Here is a 17012-nt window from a genome sequence, read left to right as displayed (position 1 = left end):
GACCTAGAAGTGGGCCCTGTGGGTCTGGTAACAAGTTATTCTGTTGTCTGCTGGGAACTGTTGTGCTTTCTTCAAATGTCCCAAGTTTCCTTTTCATTATTCACTGGCCAGTGGGAAAACACGAAGACTGTTGTAGATAGTTGGGACACTGTTGCTAGGTAAAAGCAAATTATTTATTTTAATTACGGATTGACAGAATACTGCAGGTATTTACCATATCTCTCAGAGAAATGTCAGTGTCGTATTGTCTCAGTGTTTGCCTGCATCAGATTTCATGGTACGGTAGTACCATACGATCCGGTTGCTGACATTACTTTTATTGCTGGCTGGTGCGATTCAAGACCATTCAAATGTATGGGCTGCAATCACACTGTAACCAGATTACATGTAAATCTCACAGGATCACACAGTGTGATTCATTTTGTGAACTAGCTATGCTTGGCCTAATAAATACTTTGAAATACCTCAAGGTGTTTCAGTTAGTGCTGGCTGAGCGAGATATGTCATCTTCAGGTGTGCAGAGAAATCACAAAACAACTTAGCAACTCCCCTGGGGGTGGAGCTACATTTACATAGATAATGTATTTCTTGATTATCAGATTGAAATGTCGTGGTCTGTGACAGGTTTACTCTTAAAACAGACTTTGGAAAAAAAATAAAATCAAAATATTTAAAACTTTGTAAAACATTTGAATTGCCCTTGGGGCTATGTTATATTTGAAAGACACATTAATATGGAAATATAGAATCAATGACATGCAGTATTGCAGAAAACAAGGGCTATACTAACAGGGACAAATCTGTGGATAGGGCTAAGGCAAACTAGCGGAGACACCGTGGAACTGCGCTCACTAATGCCTAAACCATAGGCAGGAGCTGCGGTCACGCAAAATCAACATTAAAGCGGAGTTCCACCTTAAAATTAAACTTACCTCCATCTTCATGCCCAGGGTCACCTGAAAAACAAATGGATAATCGCAATTTTTTTTTTTTTTTTTACTTACCCGGTTTAGAAGAAAATATACTTACCTTACTTCCTCTTCCTCCCCTCAGTGGCCACGGTGATTCGTCACTTCCTGGCTTGCAATGATTCCTGGGAGCTGAACGTCATCGCTCCCAGGAATCAATACGCCTGCACCGGCCCCAACGTCATTTCCGGTGCAGGCGCCGTCATACCTTGCTAAACAGCTTCTGGGCATGCCAGGGATGACGCTGCGACACCGGAAGTGACGGCGGGCCGGTGCAGTGCATCGTGGGACCGAAGAAGATGGAAGAGGACACAGAAGAGGATCGCGCTGGCTTCAAGCTGCCCACACCTGAGATGGCAGCGCTGGACAATACTTATTGTAAGGTAAGTATTTCTTCTAAAAGGTAAGTGCAACCCGGGACAGATCAGAGGCTAGCCATTGTGGAATGTACTAGACCTGACTGTCCCGGGGGTATTTTTATTAAAAAAGCTTTCCCAGGGTGAAACTCCGCTTTAAGGCTATACTCCAGACTTAGAAGTTAGCAGAGCACTTGCACAGTTAACATTTTGTAATCTGTGGCTTTACTTCTTACACTGTTCACACTACAGTTGGAACTTTGGATTCGATTTCTGTTAGAGAACACCTCTCCCCCTTGGTGTGCAGAAATTCTGAGCAGGTACTGCCGAGCTTGCATCGGTCTCCAACAGCCAAGGACCTAGGTCCCATCACCTCACTGCCAGTGATAATATTCTGTACGTTACTACGGATACACCAAATGCACTTCTCCATAGCTCAGTGCATGTTCTCCTCCCAAGGCCTCACTACATCACTTGTGACTCCTAGGCTAGGTCCTTAAGTACAGTAGTAATAGGGTACTGTATATGACACAATAAATGTTGTGTGTAATTAAATGTCTATAAAGAACAGCAAAAAGTTCATAGAGTCCATCAGCACACCAGGGGGGCAGAGCTATGCATTTCAAGGCCACCCAAGCCTCTTTCCTAAGCTAACCTGACGTGCTGATGATGTCACTTCCAGTCTGCTCTGCATTCAGCAAGCCCTATTGGTGGTTTCCACTTCCTCATCTAAGTTGTCACCCAGCTTGACATTTGGACTTTCCAGACTGCTAGTTTTAGGAAAAGGCTGTCCATTCCATTTGTCCACCAGAAGCCCTTAGTATGTGTTAAACCGGATTTTACCTGTCACAACGTGAGTTGTCATTTGTTTTTTTACCACAATAAATATGTTAATATACTACACTCAGGTTATTGCTGGTCTACGTATGTAGGTTGTTACTACGTACTTCAGTAATCCCCTCATCACAACCAGAGCATCAGGTATGGTTGGCTGCTTTAGCAAATGACAAAAATACAGTAGTTATTAGCAAAAGCGATATAGCCTCCTCTGGACAGCATTCTGCTTGTTAGATCCACATACTGTATTTTCTCTAACCTCTTTAGTCCCCAGTTGTAAGTAGTGATGGATGAACATCGGCCGGGGCGGTTCACGAACGTCAGCCACAAATTTTCTCAAAAGTCCGCGAACCGCAAGTTCGCGGTGGGCCCCATTGACTTTAATGGGAGGCGAACTTTAAAAACATTTAGGTCATATTTGCAGCCACAAAAGACGTACTAGCTGTGCACAAATAGTCCCAGCACATGGACAATGTCATAACAGAAGTATTGCAATTGGACATTTTTTTTCACTAATTGAATATATAGTTTTATAGTTTCTTTTTTTTTGGATTTTTTCACTTTGTCAACGAATTAATCAGTTGAGTTTATGTGATAGATAGCACACATTGTAATTGTTTTATTATCATTTATTTGGTATGGCCTCCAGGGGATGGCAACCCTCCTGGAAAGAGTGGGAAAACCTGCCACTTTAACCCGACCTCCCCAGGAATCATTAGCTCAGCAAGTCAACTTAAGGACACAGTGCAACATTTAATTATTGTAACATTTTGCAACTTAGTTGATCTGATTAACCTCAGAGCATCAACTCAGCAAAAGAAAACCTTTAAACCCTCTTGGAAGCACCTGCTTACATGTCCAGGGACAGTGATTTCTAAGGACAAACTTCCAACACTAAAGCCTGTGCTGGGTAATGATGGACAATTGCCAGCTATGAAATGTACATACCAGGGGAAGTTTGTTAAAAATATTGCCATGGATTTTGGCCATTTCAAAGTCATACAAAAGAAAGAGATACACTGCTCAAGGTAATGGGAAGCTTGATGACCAACAGCGGTGCTCGCCCCGGCTCGCCTCCGTGGACAGTCAATAACGAAAAGAAATGGCTGCACTCAGATGTGGTCAAAATCCAGGTTTATTGGACATCCCAATGTGGCAAAAAGGTGGCAAGGTAGATGCGTTTCACACACTAAGATGTGTGCCTAATAGTAATGATTAGGCACACATCTTAGTGTGTGAAACGCGTCTACCTTGCCACCTTTTTGCCACATTGGGATGTCCAATAAACCTGGATTTTGACCACATCTGAGTGCAGCCATTTCTTTTCTTTTTTCATTTCAAAGTCATGTTCACTGACATAAAAGGCCAATGAGGTCTACAAGCCTTACACATGCTAACGGGCTAATCCTCAGAACAGCAGGGTGTATGAGTTTTGTAAATGACTGTGAAACTAACTGCCGAACTATCACTGCTGAAACACTCTCACTGGTTTAGCATTAATGCTAATATTATGATATTCACTAGATTTTGTTCTAAGTATATCTAAACGAATAACTCTCATCAGCACAGCTGAGGGATTAGAACCCTATACTTGATATAGTGAATGATAGCATAATTACAGCAGCATTTATTTATTCTCCATACACCATAATTAGATAATTGCTAAAGTTATCAGCGAAAAATGCAGAAATGAGCTGCTCCTTGAGAATTTTGCTGAAATAGAAGAAATTGAGGTCAACCCCTCACTACGCATATTTAATGTTGAATGATGATTACATTGTGTCTACATGACTTGGCTTGAATTAATCTGCATGCAAAACAGATTGGGTTCCATTGCTGACATACAAAGGTACCAGCACTTTGCAAATGTTTATGTCTCTCTTGGTTTTGTGTTTTCAAATATCCACCTACACTAATGTGGGCAGGTAGTTATGTAATTAAATTGTAGGATCATTTGCCTGCTTGCCTCCTGAGAGACAGCACCTGCATTACCCATAACGCAATGTAAAAACTTAAAAGTGTAAGATAAGCAGATTTAAATCAGAAGTCAGAGAGTTTATTTCTTTCTTTTATAAAGGGCAGGACATTTTTTATTTGCATTCATTGTCCCAAAATCCTACATTTCATATTCACTTTATTGGCTAATTGGCTGGCACTCTTGCCTTGCAGCACTGAGGTCCTACATCTGATTCCCATCAAGCACACTTTCTGATGGCACCTGCAAGTTATTGCTTGTTTTTGTTTTTAATTTAATTTTTCAAGTAATTTGCCAAGTTACGACGCAACCTCTGTGACCCACAGTTTGTTTAATGTGCCGCTTAGGCTCGATCACTATGGAGGGAAGGGTGGGTAATGTTACATCCACTGCAGGAGTGCCAGCAATGGATGGATGGAGCTTGTCCCAGATCCTGTAGTGGCTGGAAGGAAGAGAGGAAAGATCCCTTGTGCCGCACATTCATGGAGTCCTATGGTGGTATGGGAAAGGGAGAGATAACCTCAGCCTGGGCACCTGCCAAGCCCTGCTTCCAATGTGTTTCACTCCGCCCCCCAGGAGCTTAGTCATGAGGATAGGGATATGGGGATATCCCTATGACTAAGCTCAGGTGAAATGCATTGGGAACATGGCCTGGCAGGAGACACGGCTGAGGTTGTCTCTCTCTTTCTCTCATACCACTATAGGACTCCATGGATGTATGGCACCAGGGATCTTTTCTCTCTTCCTTCCGACAATGGAACCTCTGGTGTGCAGTGTGGTTCAGTGGGATCATTAAAGTGCCGCACTGTTCACTTTTTTATTTTGAATAAACTTTATTGAAATGTCACAGAGACATTTCTTTAAGTTCAATTGCCAACCTTGCGGTGTGAAGCAGTGGATTGCGTCACACTGCACTGGATTAAAGGACTGCATGCAGATATTTCTTTTTTTCAGTGCGCACCGCCTGCGCAGCACCACAAGTGTGAACTGGATATAAGGAATTTTACCTTGTCATGTGGTGGGACTGCTCTGGAATAGCTACCCAGCGCAGTCCTATCACATCTGGAGTGAATATACTCTTAGAGTTCTGACAACCATACAGCCCTAGAATATAAGTGAATTTACCCAGAATTTTCCAAAAGCCAGATGTTACAATGGCATTGCCAGTTTATTGGATTCACACAGAAACAAATATCAAAATTACATTTCATACGAAGCAAAGTTTATTCTAACCTACCCCAATCAAATTCCAGTGTGATTTACGGTCTGCAGAGATGTGTTCTTCATTTTCGTCAACATATAATAATATTAAATGTACCTACTCCCTGCATCCTCCTCACAACTTGGTTTTTATTTTATATACCCATGCTTCCTTTTTTATGATTTTCCTTGCACTTCACACCTTTCCCTTACTGACAATAATTCATCCTACATGTCTGCCCAACATCCTATTATCCTATCCCTGTGCAAACATAAAGCACTATGTTACTCTGCAATGTATTTTTCCTTCTATTACATTATCCTATGTCACTCTATATCATGCTCGGCTACCCTAGACCCTTCCTTATCAATCTTCCTTCTACCCATTCTCTAGCTCCCTACTAGAAGACCCCTTCAGTTTCAATCTCCCTCATTGCCTGGCAGGGTGCTTTACAGCCTTCTAGGTGCTTTATTTATGCCAACATGTGAAATCCTTCATCCTTTCATTATTGTCTACTGTCTTTTACACTTGCATATTCCTTTTATTGTATCCTTATTCAATTTCACAATCCCATTTACTGGTCTCAGTAATTCCTATTTCATCAGTATCTGTCATATTCTGCAAGACTGAATGTTATGTGTCTTCTTATTTGTGTGCCTATATATCTGTGGATTTATGTAACACATGTTAATGTAAACTGCTTGTTGGGTTTGTTTTATGCATTGTACTGTATATATTTTCACATGTTTCAGTGCATACTTTTTATTTTAAACTGTAATGCTTTCAGCACAAGCTTACATGGATTTACCATGAACATGTTTTAAGTTGCATCATGCAAGTCTTTCCCTTCATTCTGTGTATTGATTTGTAAACATTGATTACTTTTAGAACGTTTAAATATATTTAGTTTAAATTTCCACTGCCTCTAAGAATGACATTGCTCTAGCAATTGCTATTTGAACTATGAGCCAGAGAATGACAACTTTCATCTTAAGCTTCTCAATCAGGTGGTTTAGAGGGCGGCTTTAAAAACGTGCGAGTTCAGCTTGGGGGGGGGGGGGGGGGCGATTTGAGAGACACCTTTGTGGGTTCATGCACAGATGTCTATTGAAATCATCCCCGAAGTCACCAAAAGTAATGCAGGAACTACTTTTTGGAAAAGGTACGGCGTCACACTGATTCAGACAATGCTGTTGCCGGCAATAGGCTCTGATTTAGCATGTGATTCGACATGTCAAATCGGCCCAATGTGACGGGGGCTTAACTAGTGATAGATTTTTATTAATGGAAACCTTTGAGAATAAAAATATGAAAAATTCCACTAATGGCTATATTTTTTAAAATTCCAATTCTGTTCCTGGTTTCAGTTTCCAATGTATCTCTGACCTTGAGGACACACATGACTTGAATTGTGTCAAAAATCTGAAGTGCTGCAAGCTTGTTGAAGGTAATTCTGTCATTAGGCAATAAAGCCAGAACCTGGATGCTGCTCCTTTAAAAAACAAATCCCCACTGTATTTCTATCCTCACTACAGATTCTAATCCTGCCATTCATTATACTATGAGTGCCTCGATTCTACCAGACTCAGTGGTAGTTGGGGATTACCATATTGTCTTATAACGGGAGAAAGAATTCAGATACCCTAGTCCTGGATTTATGGACCCTGCAGAGTGCAGCCACATACCCTATATCTGCCATGCCCTGGAGTCTGATCGTGCAGATGCTCTGGCTTCACAGGAGCCTAGGAAAGTGTGGCAAACAGCATAAAAGATTATTGCACCCTCACTCCAGAACAGGTGCCCAGTGCTGGAGACATTGCACAAAACAAAGCAATTCTAGAAGCCATTAAAGTCTGTAAGGTCACCCCACAGCCAAAATCAATCACCTAGCCACTGAATGTTCTTTGATCAGATATCCCTGTATAGATCCAGGGTTGTCTATCTTCAACAGAATTGTGGATCTCCAAGGTTGAGGACTCTGCACACTCTGCCACCATGACAGAACTGCAACAAACCATTAAGCTCCTCTCCACCAAAGCAAATGACATGAATAATAGATTGTGCTGGAATGTTGTAAGGGTCATCAGCCTACTCATGGTACTCAAAGGCTCACAGCCTTCACAGTTTACTGAAAAATATGTCAAATCCATACTAAATCTTTAAAGGGTAGCTTCACTTTCAGGGGAAAAAAAAGTATCAATTAAAAAAAAAATAATAATAAAGCATATGCAATTGTGACACAAATCATATTGTAGTTGAATGCTATTAAAAATTACCTTTCTTTTTCAATCTGACTGCAGCTCTGTAATTTTCTGTAAAATGCAATGCAATGTGGCTACCTGGAGGTGTTCTGTACACAAAATGTGTACTGAACTCCCCCAGAAACATAATTTTCTGCTTGTGTAATCGGCTCGCTGATTTTCCCAGAATCCTGCACTAAGATACAAGTCAGATTTCAGGCATCCCCTGCACCAAACATGTCATTTTTGGTGAGAAACTTCCAATAGGAAATCACATCTAAAGGGGTGCAGTCCCTGCAATTTTCCTCATTAGTGCCCTGCAGGTGCAGCAGCTGATTAATAATTATGAAACCACTCCCATTAGATTCACAGACAAACATACAGGGATTTCTTCAGCATACCAAATACGTTTATCTTGATCTCATCAGACCACAGGACATGGTTCCAGTATTCCATGTCCTTAGTCTGCTTGCCTTCAGCAAACTGTTTGCTGGCTTTCTTGTGCATCATCTTTAGAAGAGGCTTCTTTCTGGGACAACAGCCACGCAGACTGATTTGATGCAGTGTGCGGTGTATGGTCTGAGCACTGACAGGCTGACCCCCTACCCCTTCAACCTCTGCAGAAATGCTGGCAGCACTCAAAGGTCTATTTCCCAAAGACAACCTCTGGTCCACCATGGCGAGGCCTGTTCTGAGTGGAACCTATTCTGTTAAACCGCTGTATGGTTTTGAACACCGAGCTGCAGCTCAGTTTCAGGGTCTTGGCAATCTTCTCATAGCCTTAGCCCTCTTTATGTAGAGCAACAATTCTTTTTTTTCAGATCCTCAGAGTTCTTTGCCATGAGGTGCCATGTTGAACTTCTAGTGACCAGTATTAGAGAGTGAGAGCGATAACACCAAATTTAACACACCTGCTCCCCATTCACACTTGAAACCGTGCAACACTAATGAAGAACATGACACCGGTGAGGGAAAATGGCTAATTGGGCCCAATTTGGACATTTTCACTTAGGGGTGTACTCACTTTTTTGCCAGCGGTTTAGACATTAATAGCTGTGTGTTCAGGTTATTTTGAGGGGACAGCAAATTTCCACTGTTATACAAGCTGTACACTCACTACTTTACATTGTAGCAAAGTGTAATTTCTTCAGTGTTGTTACATGAAATGATATAATAAAATATTTACAAAAAATGTCAAGGGTGTACTCACTTTTGTGAGATACTGTAGATCACCCAGAGGGGAATGCTTTTTTCTCAACAAAAAGGGAATTACTCTTTAACCACTTAAGCCCGGAAGATTTTACCCCCTTCCTGACCAGGGCCTATTTTGCGATTCGGCACTGCGTGACTTTAACGGACAATTGCGCGGTCGTGCGACGCCGTACCCAAATTAAATTAACGTCCTTTTTTCCCACAAAAAGAGCTTTCTTTTGCTGGTATTTGATGACCTGTGTGATTTTTTGATCATGAGCTATAAACAATAAAAGAGCGACAATTTTGCAAAAATAACAATATTTTCACATTTTTTTATATGAAATCCCCCCCCCCCCCCCAAAATGTAAAAATCAAAATTTTTTAACATTTTAGGCCAATTTGTTTTCTGCTACATATGTTTGGTAAAAAAAAATCGCAAAAAAGCATATTTTGATTGGTTTGCGCAAAAGTTATTGCGTTTACTAACTAAGGGAAAGATTTTTGTCATTTTTATTGTTTTTTCTTTTTACCGAGTAATGGCGGCGATCTGCGATTTTTTTTGCGGGGCTGCGACATTGCGGCAGACAGATCGGACCCTTGACTGACATTTTTGACACTTTTGGGGAACCAGTGACATTACTACAGTAATCAGTGCTATACATATGCACTGTTACTGTAAAAATGACACTGGCAGGGAAGGGGTTAACTTTATTAGAGAAGGAGGGGTTAAGTGTGTCCCTAGGGGTGTGCTTATAACTGTGATTGGATGTGGCTAGTGATGTAACAGCAGAGATCTACAGTCCTACATAGCAGGACCTTATGATACACAGGGGAGAATGATAGGCGGCTGTGTTTACATCAGCCACCTGTCTTTCTCCTGGTGTAACCGACGATTGCGAGTGAGCGGCGGACCTCGGGTCCGCCGCTCACTCGCGCTGGGGGGGTTCGTGAATGAGCGGGAGCGCGCCTCCGGCGGCGCACGCTCGCTCTGGCGGCGCACGCTCGCTCCCTAGAGCTTCACATGCTAGTGACGTACCCCTACGTCACTTTGCCTGTAAGGGGCTGACTGCCGCCGTATATAGTCGTGCGGCAGTCGGCAAGTGGTTAAGGGGTACCATGGACCGTCGTCATTGAATAGGCACACAGTCCCTACCAGAAAGAGGATCCCCGGGACCCTGCCAAGACCCTCTATCATGCAAGATTTCTCATTTTCTGAGACAAAGGCAAAAAGAGCTAAGTACATAGGTAAAGTAAAGTAAATAAGTATTCAGTGCAGCTAGCACTACCTTAGCAAGTTCCAAGCTCAACATGCAGGCTTAGTCCAGTTTTCTGACTCTCCTTCTTCAACTAATGACTAGCTTGAGTACACCATCATCCTGGATTGCATGGATGAGTGCACCATCCTGTCTCTACCTAACACTGAACTAGCTCCCCCCCCCCGCCCCCTTAGACTAGTAGTGAAAAATTTGACACTAAAGCACCTAACCAGTTTGGGAACTGTTTAGGGTATTAGCTACCTTAGTTTTGCCTTTTGGATCATTCGCTTAAGAAAGCAGGGTAGTTCTGTGGAAGCTGTTCGTGTAATAAAATATGCTCTAGTTTTTGCTTTTTTGTTATGGTTGCTGGGTGCAGGTTTTGCTACCTTGTCACTAGTATACTCTGATAGTATACTCTTGGAATGACAGGGGTCTTAATAGCAAAATATAATGTGTCCTTAATTCCAATTTTTAAAGCCCTATAGGTCAACTGTATTTGGACCTCAGTTGGTTCTAGAGTTACTTACTCTAGACATAATGCAAACTTTTAATCAATTAAATATGGAACTATATTCCCCAATCACCTCCTGTGATCTCGCTCCCCATGAGTGTAGATCTTTTTTTTTCCTGTAGGATCAGATCTCTTGAATTATAATGTAAATTGTGGTTAGGACTGTAAAAAAACATGAGGTGCTCTTGGATACCCAGAGGAGAGTAATAAGGCAGCGCATGTAGCGCATCACAGTGAAATGTGAGTGCATTTAAACTGCATCAACAATAGAAAAGTGGCTTAAAACTTGAGATGATTCACTGTAACATATTTTTGTGTCCAACAAATGTACTTTAATTATTGTGCCTCAAGTGAAAGTATAACTCTCACTAACTTATAAAAACCTCAGCGCAATAATTTGTTAAAAATAAAGCTCCTTCATTACATACGCTTTTCTGCACACACATCCCAAGACCACCTCCACTTCCCTCACCAGGTCCACAGCTCCCCTATTCAACCTTGATAACAGCTCACCTTTACATCAGATAGGGGGTTCTCAGTTACCATCTGACCTTGCAGCAATCCACACACACCATTCCCTAGACCTGAGATGGCATAACCTTCATTCCATTTAAAGGGACATACCCTAACATTTAAGAACAGTGAAACCAGTGATGCTAAAAAAACAGCTTGCACCTAATAGGCATTTACACTGTTATAACACATAACATGTGCTTGCTGTGACTTGCCCGACCCCAGTGAATCACAGGTTAAATGCCGGCCTCTGTTCATCCCACCTATCTGACGTCTGGAGAATAATTTACAATGATACTTTGCCTACCGGCACTTTTGATTATTCATATAAATATCTAGTTACCTCTACACAGATAACCTCTTTTCCTAAATATGTTTATGCACCCCTGAAGAAGAAAAGAAAAATAAATTAAATTTCAAAATGCGTTGGGTGTCTATCACTTGAATTTCCTGCTTGGTGCTATCAATTGGGAATCCAAGCATACTAGAGATTATCTAGGAATTGTGCAATAATCATTTTTAATATTGAGTAATGTATATATATATATATATATATATTTTATCTTTGTTACAATAATAAAGATTTTGTAAAATGTTAACAGTTAACAATTACAACTTTTCATGTTTAACTACACAGTGTAAATGCTTGTACAAAATGATGCTGCTAAATACCTTATTTTAGATTGTTTCTACTCGGTCACGTGACCCCCGGCCGATACCCTACCCCGATCTAAGGGCTATAGCAGGAGAAGCTGAGATCCCCCTCTGACATCTGCTGGGAGGTCATGTGACCACTGCAGTGTCCACCCGGCCCCTCCCACTGTAGCCCTTAGATCGGAGGAGGAGAGCAGCCGGAGGTCTGAACAGGGATGATTTGAAATAAGGTATTTAGCAACATAATTTCAAACAAACATTTACACTGTGTAGTAATGTAATCCTTCTCTGACTTTACTGCCAGCTACTAATAGCAGCAAGAAGGGAGAGGAGAGGTGGGAAAGAGATCACTCACACACAGGAGCTGAATGGCAGGGTAAGAGGAGGAGAGAGGAGAGCAGGGGGATGATGGAGGCACGTAAACTGACCATGGTATCGTGGATCAGCAGCCATAATTACCGTGGTCAGTTTACATAGGAGACACAGGTGGGATCAACCAGGTTTTTTATAGCATAGAAAGGGACATATTGAACAGCATAAGCACTATGCTGTTTAAACTGCTTTAAAGGAACAGGATCACTTAACCTTTTTTTAGCATTACAAAATCTTTAAATTGTTGGGTTTTCCTTTGATCCTTGGTGTTGACAGTGCAGGATGTTAGCAGGACTGTGGTACCTTCTTCATAGAATCCTTTTTCAGCTCTGGTCTGCAGAGACCTTGGCCCACCCTTGAATGTAGCTGCAGTTCCAGCTGGTACTTTGTACTTTGTTCCTGACAATGCTCACCTGGATTGTACCCCACACTCCCCATCGCTGAGGCCACATACCTTTTGCTTGATGGTGGACATACAGTCTTTTTTTAATCCAGATGTGTCTTGTACATATAAGGCTCTCTTTTTTCTGCAATGGAGGGCAGGAGGAGTTTTCAGTTTAATCCTATTCTCCTTTCCCAGTTGCACTGAGCTGGGTGTTTACTGTTTTGTAAAGTTTTATTCTCAAAATAACACAAAGGAAATTAAAAAGCTGTCCTTAAGTCTCACAATTAGAGCATATTTTGCAGGTTACCTAAATATGCACAAGTGGGGTAATTAGTGTTTCAGCTATGTTCTGCCGTTTGGACCCATTCCCTCCTTCTTAAATTGTCGAGGAGTGTAATCTTTATTTGCATTGAGGCAGCTGTATCATTTAAATGGACTGGTTGATGCACCACAATGGATTGAAAGAAGTGTAGGCTGCATATTTAATAGCTGCACAGCAATGTGCTATTGCATGTTTTTTAAGGTGCATCGGAATGCCATTTTAAATAAATAGCACCACAGCAGACCATTGCATATACCATTATCTCAGCGCAGTGGTGTGAATAGGCCCCCAAAGAAAGGACTGGGAAATATTGCTTTAAAATCTGCTACTTAAAAACAATCAGTAATCCAAAAAAACACGAAAACAGAAGAAAGAAACAAAACTCACTTGGGCATGCAACACAAGCTAATACATTTATTCTAGGCTTTTCAATGTGTCAGTGTCCAGACTAATGATGCAATGTACTGATAATTTCAGTGCCATATTAAAAAAATTACCTGTAGTCTCTAGGCACAAAGCTACATCAAGTTTCAACATTATTTTGCCTCACATTTGACTTATTTGTTTCTAGCATATGGCTGTCTCACACTGAGGTGTGGGCATCTGGCGTTGTGTAAAGCACATTTCAGCACACGTGGTTACTTTTTACTTACATACACTATATTACCAAAAGTATTGGGACACCTGCCTTTACATGCACATGAACGTTAATCGCATCCCAGTCTTAGTTCGTAGAGTTCAATTTTAAGTTGGCACACCCTTTGTAGCCATAACAGCTTCAACTCTTCTGGGAAGGCTGTCCACAAGGTTTAGGAGTGTGTCTATGGGAATGTTTGACCATTCTTCCAGAAGCGCATGTGTGAGCTCAGGCACTGCTGTGGTAGGGCGAGAAGGCCTGGCTCGCAGTCTCTGCTCTATTTCATCCCAAATCATTTGGTGGAGGGGGGAACATGGTGTGGGGTTGTTTTTCAGGGGTTGGGCTTGCCCCTTTGTTCCAGTGAAAGGAACTCTTAAGGCGTCAGCATACCAAGACATTTTGGACAATTTTTCACGCTCCCAACTTTGTAGGAACAGTTTGGGATTGGCCCTTCCTGTTCTAACATGCCTGTGCACCAGTGCACAAAGCAAGGTCCATAAAGACATGGATGAGTGAGCTTGGGGTGGAGGAACTTAACTGGCCCACACAGAGTCCTGACCTCAAACCAATAGGAAACCTTTGGGATGAATTAGAGTGCAGACTGTGAGCCAGGCCTTCTTGTCCAGCATCAGTGCCTGACCTCACAAATGCGCTTCTGGAAGAATGGTCAACAATTCCCATAGACACCCTCCTAAACCCTGTGGACAGCCTTCCCAGAAGAGTTGAAGCTGTTATAGTTGCAAAGGGTAGGCCAATATTGAACCCTATGGACTAAGACTGGGACGCCATTGACGTTTATGTGCGTCCCAATACTTTTGGTACTATAGTGTAGTTACAAAGTCGGTGAGGTTGAATAAAAACAATTGTCCATTCAGTTCAACCAGTGTGGGTGCGTGCGTGTTCATGTCAGTAATCATTTCTTATATCCCTTTATGTTGTGTTCACTAAGATGAACATCCAAGAGTCTTTTACTATCAACTATGAACTATCAATACTTGCTGCTGACATTACCAATTGTGGAAGAGAGTTCCACAACCTTACTGCCCTGGCAGTAAAAAAACCCCTATGCAGCTTTAAGGTAAATTGCTTCTCCAGTCTCATGTTGTGGCCTGTGTCTTCTTACACTCCCTGAAACTGAATAGTCTCCTACCTACGCTGGGATCACCTTTGAGGTATTTATAAATCACTATTATATCTCCTCTCAGGCGTCTCTTCTCCAGGGAGAACACATTTAGTGGTTGTAGTTGTTCCTCGTAATTGAGGTCCTCCAGTTCCCTTATTCATTTTGTTGCCCTTCTCTGGATTCTCTCCAGCTCCGGCACATCCTTCCTGTGGATTGGTGACCAGAACTGGACAGAATACTCCAGATGTGGCCAAACCAGAGTTTTATAAAGTGGCAGGATTATTGTTTTATTTTTTAAGCAAATCATCTTTTTAATGCATGCTAATATTCTCCTGACTTTGCTTGCTGCAGCTTGAAATCGCATGCTTTTTCTCAGTCTGACTTCTATTAGGACCCCCAGATACTTCTCCATCCTAGAATCCCCCAAAGGTTATCCCCCTAGTGAGTAACTTGCACTTATATTTTTTACCCCCCCAAATGCATTACTTTACATTTTTCAATATTAAGCCTCATTTGCCATAAACTTGCCCACCGCATTAATTTATTCAGGTCCTTTGGAAAGTTTCTATATCCTGCTGTGAGGTTATTATTTGCCCTACTTATTTTTGTGTTGTCAGCAAACACTGAGATTGAGCTATTTATCCCATCCTCTACTGTATATCATTTCTAAATAAATTAAACAGAATTGGTCCCAGGACAGAGCCTTGAGGTACCCCACTTACCACTCCAGACCAATCTGAGTACACGTTATTTATCACCAACCTCTGGACACGCCCCTGTAGTCAGTTTTTTATTCAAAAACAAACCCTTTGGTCCATACCTACAGACCTCAGTTTGTAGATTAAGCATTTCTGGGGGACTGTAGCAAATGCATTTGCAAAATCCAGATACACCACTTCCACAGGCCTTCCTTTATCTAGATGGCCGCTCACTTCCTCGTAGAATGTTAAAAGGTTGGTTTGGCAAGAATGACTTTTCGTAAACCCATGCTGATTACTACTTCACTCATGTTCTTTAGAGTGGAACTGCAGGTGAATAACAGTTTACAGTTTACATACCTAAATGTTGACTGTTGGTTCTGCTGTAATATTCAAAATTCTGTCCAGGCAACACAGCGCAAAGTAGGTGACACTCTAGTTTTTTGGGTTCATATTGGGGACTTCCCATGTCATTTTCTCCAATTCAGCCTGCTCAATGGGCAAGGACCTAACATATTCTGTTCTGTCCAATGAGCAGGAAGGTGACACATCCTCCACGTTATGGTGTCTGGCAAAGTTTGTAAACCACAGGACAGAATTAAAAACCCTGACACATGTTGGAAAAATTCTGCTTATGACCGGGGATACGCAAAATGAATGACAGGTATCTTAAAGAGTTTGGCAGGAAGCAAATTCTGAACTCTCTCCATCTGGAATATTGTTCCCCCCAAATTTTTTTTGCAGGGAAATACATTGAAGCGTTTAGGTGGAACCCTGTAAATGTTTTCACACTAAATGCTTGGGCAATTTAGTTCTATCCATCATACAAATATCTTTGTGTACCATTATACAAATACTTTTAGGACCAGTTCACCGTGGTGGTGCATTTTGACACTGAATTAATTGAATTGGCTGCAAAACACACCGGGCCACACAAAAAGTAGTGCTTTCACTGCTGTTAACCACTTGCCGACTGCCTAACGACGATTTACGTCGGCAGTCAGCCCCTCACAGGCAAAGTGACGTAGATCTACGTCGCTAGCTTGTGAGGGTCTAGGGAGCGAGCGCGCGCCGCCGGAGGCGCGCTCCCACTTGGTCACGGACCCCCCTGCTCGTGTGACCGGCGGACCCAATGTCCAAGGTCACTCTGCGATCACCGCTGCAGAGGGAGAAAGTCAGGTGGCTAGTGTAAATAAGCCGCCTGTCATTCTCCCCTGTGTAGAAACTGTGATCACACGGTTCTACTATGTAGGACCGTTGATCACTGTTTCTACAGCTCAAACCACAGCCAATCACAGTTAGAATCACGCCCCTAGGGACACACACAGCCCCTCCCTCTCAAATAAAGTTAACCCCTTCACTACCAGTGTCATTTTGCAGTAACAGTGCATATGTATAGCACTGATTACTGCAGTAATGTCACTGGTAACCCCAAAAGTGTCAAAAATGTCAGTCAAGGGTCCGATCTGTCCGCCACAATGTCGCAGTACCGCACAAAAAATCGCAGATCGCCGCCATTACGCGTTAAAAAAAAAACAACAAAAATCTTTCCCTTTGTTAGTAAACGCGATAACTTTTGCGCAAACCAATCAAAATACGCTTTTTGCAATTTTTTTTACCAAACATAGGTAGCATAAAACAAATTGGCCGAAAATGTTAAAAAATTTAGATTTTTCCATTTTTTTGGGGGGAATTTCATATAAAAAAAATTGAAAAATATTGCTATTTTTGCCAAATTGACGCTCTTTTTTTGTTTATAGCGCATGATCA

The sequence above is a fragment of the Pelophylax lessonae genome (genome assembly GCF_965119305.1).
Source record: "Pelophylax lessonae genome assembly, chromosome: 4".
In the NCBI taxonomy this organism is placed as follows: Eukaryota; Metazoa; Chordata; class Amphibia; order Anura; family Ranidae; genus Pelophylax; species Pelophylax lessonae.
The sequence above is the reverse complement of the archived record's forward strand: the minus strand, read 5'-3'. Positions refer to the sequence as shown.